This window comes from Gracilinanus agilis, chromosome 4, assembly GCF_016433145.1.
Source record: "Gracilinanus agilis isolate LMUSP501 chromosome 4, AgileGrace, whole genome shotgun sequence".
NCBI lineage: Eukaryota > Metazoa > Chordata > Mammalia > Didelphimorphia > Didelphidae > Gracilinanus > Gracilinanus agilis.
Window position 1 is genome coordinate 209,528,340 of NC_058133.1, and position 14,798 is coordinate 209,543,137.

A 14,798-nucleotide genomic window follows, 5' to 3' on the forward strand; every position below is an offset into this window, starting at 1 on the left:
AAGGCTGATTATATTTTCCCTGTCAGGTACTTGCTGAAGCAAGCCATTTATAGCCTTAACATTCACCCTCATTTGCCTTTAGAATGCAGGGAACACCAATTTGAAAAGTACTCCTATTCAGGGTACTTTTATCAGCCTTTTAATACCCCTTGTTCTATTACTAACTAGATGTAGAACAACCCTTCCCTACCACCTTTACCCTCATAAGTCACTTTCTCCCTGGGCTTCGGTTTCCTTCTTTGTTGAACTAAGGGATCTCTAAATTGGGTATATGATTTGGGGTTTTGGTTTTATAAGATTACTCTATTACAAAAATGAATAAAATGGAAATAGGTTTTGAGTGATAATATATGCCAAACCCAGGGAAATTGCTTGTCAACTCGAGGAGGTGGGAGGGAAGAGGGGAGGGAGAGAACATGAATCATGTAATCAAGGAAAACTTATATGTAAGTTTATTACTGGAATAAAATAAAGAAAAATTAAAAAACAAACAAATTATGAGTAAAGAGCACCTAGGTGATTCAGTAGATAGAGTACCCGGCTGGAGTCAGGGGAACCTGGGTTCAAATCTGACTTTAGATACTTCCTAGCTGGGTGATCCTGTGCAAGTCACTTAACCCCCATTGCCTACCCCTTGGTTTTCTGTCTTAAGAGTTGTTACTAGGAAAGAAAGTATAGGTTTAAAAAAAAAAAAAAAAGAACTTGTCTGGTGTAGGTGTATAGTGGACAGAGTACCAGGCTTTGAGTCAGGAAGACCTGGGTTCAAAGTTGGCCTCAAACATTTCCTAGCTATGTGACCCTTTGCAAATTACTTAACCCCAGATGCCAAGCCCTTGCTGCAATTCTGTCTTAGAATTGATACTAAGACAGAAGACAGATGGTAAGGGTTTGAAACAAACAAATAAACTACGATGTGCCAGATCTATCGTCAGACTCCAAAGGTGATATACAAATGATACTTTATAAAAAAATTATACACCTGCCACAAACATACAATTCAAATAAAATGTATTGTTTACTGTATGCAAGATACTGTGTTGCAGATACTGTTTGGTCAGAGCTTCACAACCAGAAGGGACCTTGGAAATAATTTAATTCAACTCTCTGATTTTTATAGAGGAAGAATCCAAGGCCCAGAGAAGTTACTAAGGTGATTTACTCAAGAATCCTCACTAAGTGGCAAAGTTGGTATTTGATCTCAGAATGGCCAAGTCTCCATTGTTAGATTTAAAAATAATATTTCCAAGTTCTTATTTTTTATAAAGTTTATTAATAATCACTTGGAATAGAAAAAGCAGATAAGCATTGATTTAAAGCCTCTTTCTTACTCTGTCTGACCATATGTAGCTCATTCTGCAGGTCCATCTCACCTACCTGCTCAGGGAAGTAGAGAGTGAGCCTAGGTGGGGTCCACACACACACCCTTTTATTTATGTTCATGGACATAGTGCTGGCATGTAAAAAATGGGATGAACTAGGTTGCCAATCCAGGAGAAAGAGGGGATGAAATTCCCTCTACACAATCCCCCCTGTGATCCTTTGGGAGACCAATCTCCCCCAATGGATCACATTCAGTATTTATTTTACTATACAAATGAGACAAGATGGAGTAGATACCACTTACCCTGAAGCTCTTTAAATATCCTGAGATCTTTAAATCCATTACTGTTGGGCCAATACTTTCTTATTCAGTCAGTAAGCATTTGTTAAGCCTGTACTGTGTGCCAGGCACTATATTAAGCACTGGAAATGCAAAGAGAGGCAAAAGACTAGCCTTCAAGGAGCTCATAATCTAATAGGGGAGACAACATGCAAACAACTCCATAGAAACCATCTCTATAGCGGATAAAAAGGAAGTAGTTGAGAAGGAAGGCACTAGAATTAATGGAGATACGGAAAGATTTCCTGAAAAAGGTGGCTTTTTAGCTGGAACTTAGAAGAAGCCATGGAAGTCAGGAAGTAGAAAGGAGAGAGAGCATTCCAGGCACAGGAGGGAGTCAGAGAAAATGTCTAGAACAGTAATGGGTAAACTACGGCCCGCAGGCCAGATGCGGGCCCCTGAAATGTTCTTTCTGGCCATGAGACATTATTCCTAATCTGACAAATACAATTAGTAGGATACAGTACAATGAAACTTTGAAAGAGTTACCTTAGAAACAGACTGACAGATGAACATTTCCATTCCTTTGGCCCCCTCTTTAAAAAGTTTGCCCATCACTGGTTTAGAACATGTCTTGTTCATGGAACAGGCCAGTATCACTGCATGCTGGAGTACATATTGGGGTGTAAGGTATGAGAAGACTGGAAAAGTAGAAGTAGGGCTAGGTTATGAAGGGCTTTGAATGCCACACAATTTTGTATTTGATTCTGGAAGTGATAAGGAGACACAATATCTAACCCATTGGCCCAAATGGGCATCTTCAGCTCTTCATAGACCAAGTTATTTCCTGTGCTTTGCAATCAAGTGTTCCCCAAAAGATTTAGCATTTTTGCTGTTTTCATTCAGTTGTGTCTGACTCTTCATGATCTCATGGACCATAGAAGATCAGGCTCTTCTGTCTTTCACTGTCTCTCAAAGTCTATCCAAGTTCATGTTCATTGTTTCTATGACATTATCTTTCCATCTCATCCTCTGCTATCCCCCCTCTCCTTTTGCCTTCAATCTTTCTCAACATCAAGGTCTTTTCCAATTAGTCTTGCCTCATTATGTGGCCAAATTATTTCAGCTTCGTTTGATCTTCCAATGAATAGTCTGAATTAATTCTTAAAAAAAATTTTTTTTTTATTTTAAACCCTTAACTTCTGTGTATTGACTTATAGGTGGAAGAGTGGTAAGGGTAGGCAATGGGGGTCAAGTGACTTGCCCAGGGTCACACAGCTGGGAAGTGTCTGAGGCTGGATTTGAACCTAGGACCTCCTGTCTCTAGGCCTGGCTCTCAATCCACTGAGTTACCCAGCTGTCCCCTGAATTAATTCTTTAAGTATTGATTGATTTAATCTCCTTGTTGTCCAAGGAACTCTCAAAAGTCTTCTCTCACAGTCACACATGATTTAATAAACAAACAACAACAACAAAAAAACAACCCTTACTTTCCATCTTAGAATCAATATTAAGTATTGTTCCAAGGCAGAAGAGTAGTAAGGGATAGGCAATGGGGTTTAAATGACTTGAAATGACTTGCCCAGGGTCACACAGTTAGGCAGTGTCTGAAGCCAGATTTGAACCCAGGATCTCCCCTTTCTAGGCTTGGCTGTCAATCCACTGAGTCAGCTAGCTGTTCCTTAGCCATAGATTATTATTTTTTTTAAACCTCCAGGCTACTCACTTTCTTCCCTCAAGGATTTTGGCATATAGCTCACAATTTTTCTCTCCTCCTCAACTCTTGCCCTCATATTAGGAGACTTCAACACATATTAACTCTCTCTCAAACATCCTACCCATTCGGTTTCTCAACCTACTCACTTCCCATGACCTACTCCTCCATTCTATCTTTGATGTTGCCATCACCCACGAATGTACTCATTACTTATTTCCCTATTCAAGAATTCTGAAATCCATTTAACTGACCACAATCTATTGGCTTTCCAGTTCTCCCTCTGCCTTTCCTTGCCATACCCTAATTTTTATCCACATCATGACCTCCAATCCTTTGACACTCCTCTCTACCCTATTCTGTTCTTTCTCTGGAAATCTCTCCTGTATTAGACTCTCTCTTCTTTTCCTTTACTTGTCAGCTGTATATTACTAATGGAAAAACCATAGCTTTGACTATATGGATCTTAATGGGCAAAGTGATGTCTCTACTTTTTAGTAAACTGGCCAGATTAGCCCTAGCTTTCCTTCCAAGGAGCAAGCATCTTTTAATTTCATGGCTACAATCATGATCTACAGTGATCACTACTTTTGTCATGTTGGAGGGGTTTGTATAGCTCAATGAAGCTATGAGCTCTCTTTCCTATTACAGCTCTGCTGTGTGTACCCAAGATAAACAGGTCATAATAGAGTTCTGACAAAAGGTAATCCACTGGAGAAGGAATTGGCAAACCACTCCAGTATCTTTGCCAAAAAAACTTTATGTAGATAGTATTAAAAAAGAGTTAGCAATAATGTCCTAAGAAATTTGGATTGATAGTCAAAGACATTTTTGTTCTAATTCTGGATCTGCAAACATTATCCCACTTTGGACCTCAGTTTCTTTATCTATGAAATGAAAGGGTTGGATCTTGAAGGCCTCTTCTAACTTTGACATTATATGATTGTTGATTTTCCCTTCTCAAATCTTTCCAGCCTAGAAAACAAGCAACCTTCTCCTGTGAAAAACCAAACAAGACCCTAGCGACTTCTTCCGAGAATTAACTTGGCCTCCTCCCTTTCTCCTAATTCAATAACTCCTAATTCAAGCAAATGGCAGCCCAAGGTGAATGGATCAGAGGCAGTAACCCTGACTCCCCAAACTAAGGATATTTTGGAGAAGCAGGGCAGTCAGAGAAGCAAGCAACAACTTCTCTAAAGTTGAATCTTTCTATTTTATTATTGTTCAGGATTTTTCAGTTGTGTTCAATTCTTTGTAAACCCAGTTTGGGTTTTTCTTGGCACAGACACTAGAATGGTTTACTATTTCTTTTTCCAGTTCATTTTACAGATGAGGAAACTGAGGCAAATAGAATGAAGTGATGTGGTCAGGCTCACACAGCTAGGGAGTGTCTGAGGCCAGATTTGAACTCAAGAAGATGAGTCTTTCTGATTCCAGGCTCCACACTCTATACACTGCATCACCTAGCTATCTCTAGGAGGGAGGCTATTACTAGGGTGCCCAATCCTCCTGCTTTCTTCATCTTGCCATTTAGGGGCATCATCAGAAATACCCAAACCCTTCCTGGTCAAGCTACTTTCCCTGCACCTGCTTAAGCCATTAATACCACTCAAAGCTGATATTTGATCCTTGGGACTTGCTGTCCTATCTGAGGGTACTTTCCTCAAGGAGTCACTCAAATTCCTTCAGAATGTTTCAAAGGCCTCTTACCTTGGCACAGATCCAAGCCCCACCTGTGCCCTTTCTCCCCCTCCTCAATCAGAAGATCTAGTTGGAGGTAATCAAACTGACCTTGGCCCCACGTGTGGCACAGTGAAATCTGGCCTGTGTGTGTCTGCCTGAATGAACGTGTGAGTGCTTCATTACGAAATTCTCCCGACTTCTGGTTTATGGCCCCTTCCATTCCCCTCCCCCAAATCCCTCATAGCTATCCCTGTCCCAAGGACCAGTGACCAGCACAGACTCTTTGGGATCCAAGCTCTCTCCACTAATTTCAATACCTATTTCCTCAGCAAATCTGAAAGGTCAAGGGCCATCAGTTGATCCTGCCCTGATTGTTAAGTCAAGTTTACTCAGACTTCTAACCTATCTATAAACCTAGCTCTCTACCCTTAAGATCCCAGCTCCTCTGATTTCCCTTTTCTGTCTCTTTTTCTTTTCCTTTTTTCCTCTTCTTTCTTTGGACCTGCTTGTTAACCTCTTTGATTATAGTTATTATTTAATATATAAAATTGACCAACATCAACAAATATAAACATTTTCTTATATAAATAAGAATAAGAAAGAATATCATATAGGACATGAGTGAGGCAACTAGATGGTGGAGTGGATGAAGTGCTGGACTTACAAGTCAGTGAGACTTGGGGCAGCTAAGTAGCTCAGTAGAGAGAAAGCCAGGTTTAGATATGGGAGGTCCTGGGTTCATATGTGACCTCAGAAGGTAAGGGCTTAAAAATAAATTAATAAATAAATTAAAAATTAAAAAAAAAAGAAGTCAGATGAGATCAAATTCAGTCTAAGACACTTACAAGTTGTGAGACCCTGGACAAGCCATTTGACCTCTCAGTTTCCTCATCTGTAAAATGAGGATAATAATAATAGACCCTTTCAGATTTGTTGAAATGACAAAATGAGATATATGTAAAGGGCTTGACAAATTTTAAAGTACTTTGTAAATAAAATAGCTATCATATAATGCACAGCATTAAAAAAGTACATATTAAATTTACTGTAGTAAATTCTAACACTCTCCTGCTTGATGTGTCCTCTTCTGAAGTTCTATCTTTTCTTACACACACACACACACACACACACACACACACACACACACACACAGAGTTGTGGTTCATTATCATTTCCTTCAATCTCCCCTGCCAAAAAAAGCCCTCTTTTGCAAAAATGAATAAAGCAAAACAAATCTAGACATTACATGTAAAAAAAAATATATCTTTCTGTACCTCTAATCAATCATCTCAATTGTAAGAGATCAAAAGCAAAATTCATTATCTTCCTCTAGAGGGGTATCTGGTTGTTGTATCATAACTTTCAGGTCTTTCACAGTGATTTTCTTTTTACAGTGTTGTACTTATATAAATTATTCTACCGGCTTTGCTTACCTTGCTGCATCAATTCATACAAATCTTCCCAGGATTCTCTGAATCTGTTCTTTGTTCTTTCTTACACCACAATAATATTCCATTGAATTTCCTATACTATCTTTTGTTCAACCATTCATCAATTGATGGGTACCCATTGTTTCTAATTCTTTGCTATAATGAAAAGTGTTGCTATTAATATTTTTGTGTATAGAGTTCCTTTCCTTCTTTGATCCTTTTTAGGTAAAATCAAAGTACAAATAGCTCTCACTTTATGTAAGTGAACTATTTAAAGAATTAAAAGTGATTTCTACAGGGAAGAGGAGAAAGGAGGGAGGGAGACAGGCAAGATGGACACATAGGAGCCAGAGGACAGAAAAGTAAGAGCAGGTACATTATAGGTACCTACAGGTACATATAGGAAGACAAACAGATCAGAGCCTCACTGGGGGGTGGGAGATTGGGGGGTGAGTGTAGGAGCAAACTAAGTGGGGCAAAGACCTCCTCTCTGGGCCTTTGGAGATCTCAAACCAAGCCCCAAATCTAGTGACAGCACCTGCATTTCTATATGTCCTGCTTTCACTTGGAGGGTTTTTAAAGTTAGTTTTGGGCTTTTTTTGGTGGGAGTAGATGGAAAAGAGAGTACAGTACTGTATAGTAAAGTTAACATAGGTGGGTTTTTTTGGGAATATAGATTTCTTTCAGAATTTTTAACATAAAGTCAAATGTATATAAAATGAATTTACATAAAGCAAGGACTGTCTATAGTGGTATCTTTGGGTTAAAGGGTATAGAGTTTAGTGACTTTTTGGATATAGCTCCAAATTTTTTCCCAAAATGATTGGAACAATTCATAGCTCCACCAACTGTTCATCAGTTTGTTTTCTCACAGCCCTTTCAATTATGATTATCTTTTTGTTATATCTCCCAATCAAATGGGTTTGAGGTAGGACCTCAAAATTGTTTTTGTTCTCTTACTACTAGCAGTTTGGAGCATTTCTAGATAGTTGATAGCTTGCTTTTCTTTTTTAAACTGTTCATATCTTTTTTTTTTAATCCTCATTTCTATCTTAGAATAAATACTCAGTATTGGCTCCAAGGCAGAGAAGGAATACCACCTTGCTTCCCCAATATCACTGAATTCTGATTATACCTTCTGTTTTTTTTTTTAAACCCTTAACCTCTGTGCACTAGCTCCTTGATGGAAGATTGGCAAGGGTAGGCAGTGGGGGATACCTTCTGTTTTTCCAATGATCAAGGAACCTGTTTTCTTTTTCTTTTTTTTTAAACTCTTATCTTCTGTATTAGAATCAATACTAAGTATTGGTTCCAAGGCAAAAGAGTTGTAAGATCTAGGCAATGGGAGTTAAATGACTTGCCCAGAATCACACAGCTATGAGTGTTTGAGGACAGATTTCAACCCAGAGCCTCTTGTCTCTAGGCCTGGCTCTCTATCCACTGAGCCACCTAATTGTCCTAAGGAGACTGTCTTTTAGGAGTCTACTACTTGGGTAAAATTTTCCATTTTTAATTCCAAATTATTCTCTTTCTATTATTCTTATTCTAACTTTACTTCTTCTTTTTTTTTTTTTTTTTCAAATCTTGTTTTATTTCTTCCAGTCACCCTTTTGGTCATTGTGGTATCAGTTTTTTTATGGAGTTACTTGGTTTGGGTTTACCTCTTGGGCTTCTCTTAATCTATAGGATGATCTTATTGTGTTTGGTGGGTTTAAAAAATTTTACACATAATGGATTCTATCACTACTCTACAAGGTAGTATTTTGAAGCAAAGGCTGGCAGGTGGGGAGAGAATATAGGACCTTGGACACCCAGACTTTCCTCAGTTTTTGAGGGATTGGAAGGTTCTGGCCTTTCTAGATTTCTGGAGGGTTTGGGGTCAGGAGTGATGGGTGGGGTCCAGGGCACTTTTGCCCTATCTTTGGCTCTCACTCCAAACCTCTAGTCCTCAGGAGTCTCCCAGACCGATTCCAAACCACATTCAGGATAAGCCAAATCTAAGGTTTAAATTCCTCTAGGGGCAGATACCTAGGAACTTCAGATCTTTGGTCTTTGTGAAGTAGCTATGTTCACTTTCCTTGACCTGTCTCTCCCCTCTCTTCACCCCTTTTTCCTAATCTCTTAATACGTTCCCCTCTTCCCCCCACCCTTCTGATTTGGAACCAAAGGACCTGGTTTTGAATCCCAGTTCTATCTTACAAGCTGTGTGACCTTGGGAAAATCACTTCCCCTCTCTGCCTCTGTTTCTTTATCTGTAAAGTGAGGTTAGACTAGGTGACCTCTCAGGTTCCTTCCACATTCAACTCTAATGGCTTCTGCATCTAACCTTTTTCAGAAACCCCTTCTCCAAACTTTCTTTCTTTAAACTCTTACTTTCTGTCTTAAAATTGACACAAAGAATCGGTTCCCAGATAGAAGAGTGGTAAGAGCTCCAGGTAACTGGGGTTAAGTGACTTGCCTAGTGTCACATAGTTAGAAAGTGTCTGAGGTCACATTTGAATCCAGAATTTCCCATCTCTAGGCCTAGCTTTCAATCTACTGAGGCACTCAGCTGCCCCTCTCCAAACTTTCTTTAAGAATCCCTGCAAAGGGATAGGGACTGCTTTGCTCAGGACTTTTTCATAGCCAGCCTCCCTTCTATAAATCACTTTCCCATATATTTCAAGAATTGCTCATTGGTGTGAGAGATCACATACAGTATTGCCCATTATATCAAAACTGACTGTGACGGCTAATCATGATAATCCATACCCAGAAATTTCCTACTCATCTAGGCTGGGAACTTGACCTTACTCTTTACTGACATATGTTACTCTATCTATTGGCAGAGGCAAAGCCTGAGAAAACAGGTCCATCTGGATGTCTGGGACTATCCCAAGAGACAGACTGATGGCATACCTACTTAAGTAGGGCCAAATGTCTATGAGGTTACAATTAAATGGAAGGAAGAAATGGATGACTCAGTTTCTTTTTTTTACATTATCTATATCTTCCAGGGAAGCAGACTTTGTGTTCATCAGGGAAAATCAGGCATAGTGAGTATGGCACCTTTCTGGTCCATATTTTCTAGAAAAGATCGACAACAGACTGGCACTCCTACCCTGGAGATTCAAAAGCCAATTAATTATTGCTCTACCTATAGAGCCATGTCAGTGAGGGTCAACGAAGGTATTGCCAGTCTTATCTCTCTGGATGAGGGTTCTGGATTCTTTACCCACTTTGACAAATTTGTGCTTTGAGTCTGCACAGGATATCTTAAGAATAACAGAATCCTTACTCTTTTGAAGCATTTTTCCCTCCCAGCAAGGTATCCTCTCCTGATTTTCTCTCTTTGACACTTTCTTATCTAAATACAGTGAAACACCAGCCTGTACACCCTGTTCCTCTTCTGTGGATTTCCAGCACAAAGTTCACATCCCTACACACTTCCAGAGAATACGGGGACAGAATCAGGTCCATACTCCTTACCCAGAGACCCTAAGGTAAAAGTCAGAGCCAAAAGTGAGCAACAATTGGGGTTTCATGTTTGTGAATTGTGGAGCCAAAGCTTTGGGGATCCCCCTTTCTTCCTACCCATTGACAAGACTATGTCCTCCTTCCCAGAAAACAAACCTGGGTAGCTACCACCCTGGAGACGTCTAGAGGATAAAAGACTCCTCAACCATGGTCCTCCCTGTCCCAGATTCAGCATTTAGATAGGTGCTGATGGATTGAGTCTGAACCCTGGGGACAGGGCTCAGTATTCAAGTTAATTCTTGCCTATCATAAAGATCCCAGGGATTAGAGATGGTACTTCCCAGGCCTCAGAGGCTGGCAACAGAAATTATCAGGCACACTTGGCATGGGACCCCAGGTTTTCTGGACCCTTCCAAGAGAGAGAGAAACCAGCCTCAGATTTCTAGATTCTGTGGATTCTGTTGTTGCCAAGGGAATCCAGATAAGTTACTGGCTTCTCTTCTCCCCTTCCCAGCTCATAAACGTGACCCCAGATGTCCTTAGGATGGGGTGGATAGGAAAGGGGAGAGAGGCAGAGTGTATCCCGAAAGTGGGCAGAAAGCAAGATTAGGTAATGGTGTCTGGCAGATAGGAATCAACTACTAAATGCTTTTTTGATTGACTGATCAGATGAGAGCCGTTGGGACGGTGCAGAACCTTGCAGATGGAGGACTTCTCCATCGCCTCAAGGAGAAGGGAAGCAGTTTTGCAGGAGAGAGGATGACTGAGAAAAAAGTACTCAGTTCCCAGATTCAAGGTTAATCTCTGCTTTCTGACTCTTCCCGGTTGCCTTCCTTCCCACCTTACCTGCCTCTGGGCTGGGGGGGCTCGCGAGTAACTCGAGATTTAAAGGGAACAGCACAGGACTGGATTTGCAAGAAGGGTCAAAGTAGTACGCTTTGGGAGTCATTGACGTGGGGGATCTGAGTCCATTGGGTTCACAGGAAAGCATTTCCCACCCCACCCCATTTCAGCTCCCACAGGTGTGTCTCCCAAAGTAATCCCTGCCTAAGTAGAGGCATGACCTTATCCAAGAACCAGGAAAATGTGTGTGTGCTGAGCCGCAAGCTGGCATTGCCCTCTGGCCTCTTAAACAATGATAATCGTGCCTTTACGAATTAAAAACAGCAACCCAGAAAACAAAACGAAACAGCCGGGAAGGGCAGGATGGTAATGATCTTAGGCGAGACTAGCTTAGGGGTCAGCTTGTTGCCCAACCCCAGTGTCATCAAAAAGGAAGAAGATCCTAAACCCGGCCTCCATCCCTCCTAATCTTTATCCTCCAGCCCGAGGTTAGCGCGGCTTTTTAAAGGTTTTTTTTCCCGGGGATCTTGGGCTGCGGGGGTGGGGTGAGGGCGAGGGACCCGGGTTATCTTGGGAAAGTGCAGGGATCTCCTGCCATGGAGCTGGGTGCCGAGTGGGAAGCAGCAGTAGGTGTTAACTAACCCTCTGGGGGTAGGGGAGGGTGCGGTGGGGGCGTCGGCGGGGGGAAGGTCCCTGCCTCCCCATTCAGCTCACCGGTTCACACAGGGCCCCCATGCAGAGTGACTCCGGAGATAGTGTCTCGTCTCCCTCTCTTGCAAAGCACGGAAACCGTTTCCTGCAGTCAGTCGCCGGTTTTTCCCCCCTACATCCCCCACCAACCCCCACTCCCCACCTCTCGCCTCATTCTTCCCTCCTCTCCCCTCCCTTCTCCGCCCCAAGTGGGAGGGAAAAAAGGAAGGGAGGAGTCTGGGGCTGGCCTGGGCGGTGTTGATCTGGAGGAGTGGGGCAGACTGGAGGTTGTTGGGAGAACTCGTTGAGGAGGGGGAGCCCATGGACCCCACTGGGCCGATTGTAGACCCTTTCCTCAGACCGAAAGGATTTGGGATGGCTCAGTGCTCTGGGGAAAGGGGTGAGGAATTTCTCTCGGGGATGCATGAAGTGGGGGAGGGGGCAGGATGCTTTATGTCTGTGGGGTTGGGGAGGGGGCGTCGGGAATGGGTGATATGTAGCATTAAGACTTGTCCTTAGCCAGATTCGAAGAGCCTGATTAGCATCGGAGTTGCCTCGCTCTTTTTTCTACCCTTTTCCACAATGGACATCGCCAACCACATACAAGAGAATTAGGCAGTCTTGAGTAATGAAGAGTAGCTTTTAGAGCCAGGACAGGGTGACTTTCCTATCCCTGAAGCAAGAGGCTGGCTTTTTGTGTCCAGGAAGCTAAGAGCGTGGCTTTTGGGAGAGAGGGTGGCCTCGACCTAATCGGACCCCCCTCCCACTTCCAAAGCTGGGCAGGGACTCTTGGAAGCAATTGGTGAGAATGTGGAAGGAGACCTTTGGTGGAAGAATGCTAACACGAAGCAAACATGCACCCACACACAGAGGCAAGGCTTCTTAAGAGTAATGGAGAGACAGCTTCCCCTATCTCTCTTCCTCTCTCCAGCACATGGCACATGGAGCATGTAAGACTCCAGAAGTCCTAGGAGAGGGTGGAAGAGCAGCAGATGCGCTTTCCTACCCTGGCATGGTCTCTGCTAGTATGTCTGGTGCAGTGAGCACGTACGTTCTTGCCAAGGTGAGCCTGATCCTCGGGCCCAACTTCTGTTTTGTGATGCTTCCCTGAAAATGGGTGACTGAATAGCAAGGCCAGGATGGACACGTCTAATGTTGGAGGAAGTCTCATAACTTTAAAAGTCAGGATGTCCTGGGTCTCTCAGTCAGAGTTGACTGGCAGCAGGAGAACCCAGAGGAAGTAGTTTGTACAGCAGCTCTCAAAATTTTTTTTTTAATCTCAAGATCCCTTTATAAGCTTAAAAATTATGTTTTATAATTTATTTAAAATTATCATTTATTAAAAAATTATTACATGAAGACACTCAAAGATTTTTATGTGGATTATATCTATCACACTATTTTGTGTGAGCTCTATATATCATATTAGAGATTTAAATATCAATGTTATTTTGAAAATAATTTTGATTTTATGGATCTCCCTGAGATCCCTGAGTCTTAGGGAGCTTCAGGGGTCCTCAGATCACAAGAGCCACGTGTTTAGACAAGTATAGCCAAAGAAATAATGAATTCTGATTCATGCAAAATGCTTCAGATTTTGATGATTAAGTCTCAGTCTCCCCAGAGAATATGTATTTATACTACTGTACTTTTGTGGAAGGCAGCTAGGTAGCTCAGTGGGCAGAGTGCTGAACTTGGAGTCAGAAAGACCAGAGTTCAAATCCACACTCAAATGCTTACTTACTTATATGATCCTGGACAAATCACTTTATCTCTATGTGTCTGTTTCTTCATCTATAAAATGGGGATAATACTAGCACCTATCTCTCAGGGTTATTGTAGATAATATTTATAAATGTATTACAAACCTTCAAGGGCTATTTAATGCTAGCTACTGTTATTAGTTACTGATTTTTGTTTAATGCTTTTTAAGCCTTTGTGTTAAACATTCTTTTTTAAAAGAGCTGAGAGTGTGGTGGACATATGACACCCCCTCCCCCCCCAAGAAATCTTGGAGATGTGACAACCAGCTTTGCCTCTGACCTCAGGAATATGGTGTGATCCCAAAACCAGTTTCCAAAAGAACAAAAGATGACTTCTACCTTCCATGCATATGAAACCCCAGATGGATATGTAATTATGTGATAACTTTAACCCATCACTTTTTTTTATTTTTTAAACTTATTTATTTAATTCAATTAGAATATTTTCCATGGTTACATGGTTCATGTTTTTTCCCCTCCCCTTTTCCCTCTCCCCTCCTGGAGCCCACGAGCAAATCATTTAAAGTCAATATCCCCAATCATATACCCATAGAACCAGGTGCCCATTACTTCTTTTCTATACATCAAAGCCCCCACCCCAAACCCCTCTGAGGATTCTCCCTTTCCTTTCTCTATATACCCCACTTATCACATAGTATATCCTATATAAGCTATCTCTTTCTTCCTCTTAAGTGGCTATTCCCATCTTCTCTCCTGGCCATTTAACCTTTGCTCCTAATAAATGTCTTTATTTTCTAAGATTTGTTGGAGCCTTGTAACATCATTGGATGAGCCAGCTTATTCGAATCAGGTCGTATAATCACCCCACAACAACAATACTCCAATAACCAATAGTTATATTCAGGCAGCGGGTGGCACAGTGAATAGAGCACTGGGGAGAAAGTCAGGAAGACTAGAATTCCAATCTGGCCTCAGAGACTTACAAGAGCTTTTTGACCTTGAGCAAATCACTTAACATTTACCTCAATTTCCTTATCAGTAAAATGGGATAATAATTACACCTACTTCCCAGGATGAGGATCAAATGAGATAATTATAAAATGCACCATGTCTGACACATAGTAAACTCTATAGATATTAATTAGTGCCGCTAAACTGAGGCTTGCCCCTTGTCACTTCTATACCTCATGGAAAAACATTTAAACATTTAAAAAATTTTTCAGATGAAGCTATAACTTCTATTTCTTTTCCTTTCAGAGTTACCCTTAATATATAGCCTCATTCTTCTTTATGGAGGGAGGTAATGTTCAATGTGATCTGTTGCCTAGAGATGACCTCAGGCCCTATTACTCTCCCCCTTTCCCGTGAACCTAGGTCCAGCCCTCAGCATTGGAAGGGGGAAGAAAGGGGTAGCAGGAGTCGGCAGCAATGACTCAGGTTTCTATTTCCCTACCCCAATCTTAGCCCTGTTTTATAAGTACCATAATGGCCAGTAGCACGACAACAGATGTCTCCAAAGCAAGCTGGGCATGTTCCCAGGAGGCATCTGAGCAGAAAGAATATCCAGGGGCCAAGATAACCGCTGCTCTCTTCTTTCTGGGGGGGAAAAAAAAGGTTAAATCCTGGCAGTTTCTGACTTCCCCTCCTTTCCCTGAGTC

General features: G+C 41.6%; 1 protein-coding gene across 1 annotated transcript in view; it reads right to left on the reverse strand.

Moving 5' to 3' along the window:
* Nucleotides 1–11,508, reverse strand: part of SLC16A5 (solute carrier family 16 member 5) — a 28,380-nt gene extending 16,872 nt beyond the window's left edge. Inside the window, exon 1 of the mRNA XM_044672724.1 lies at nt 11,441–11,508. The gene's annotated coding sequence lies outside the window, so the exon portion shown is untranslated. The remainder of the gene's footprint in view (nt 1–11,440) is intronic.
* Nucleotides 11,509–14,798: the final 3,290 nt, after the last annotated feature.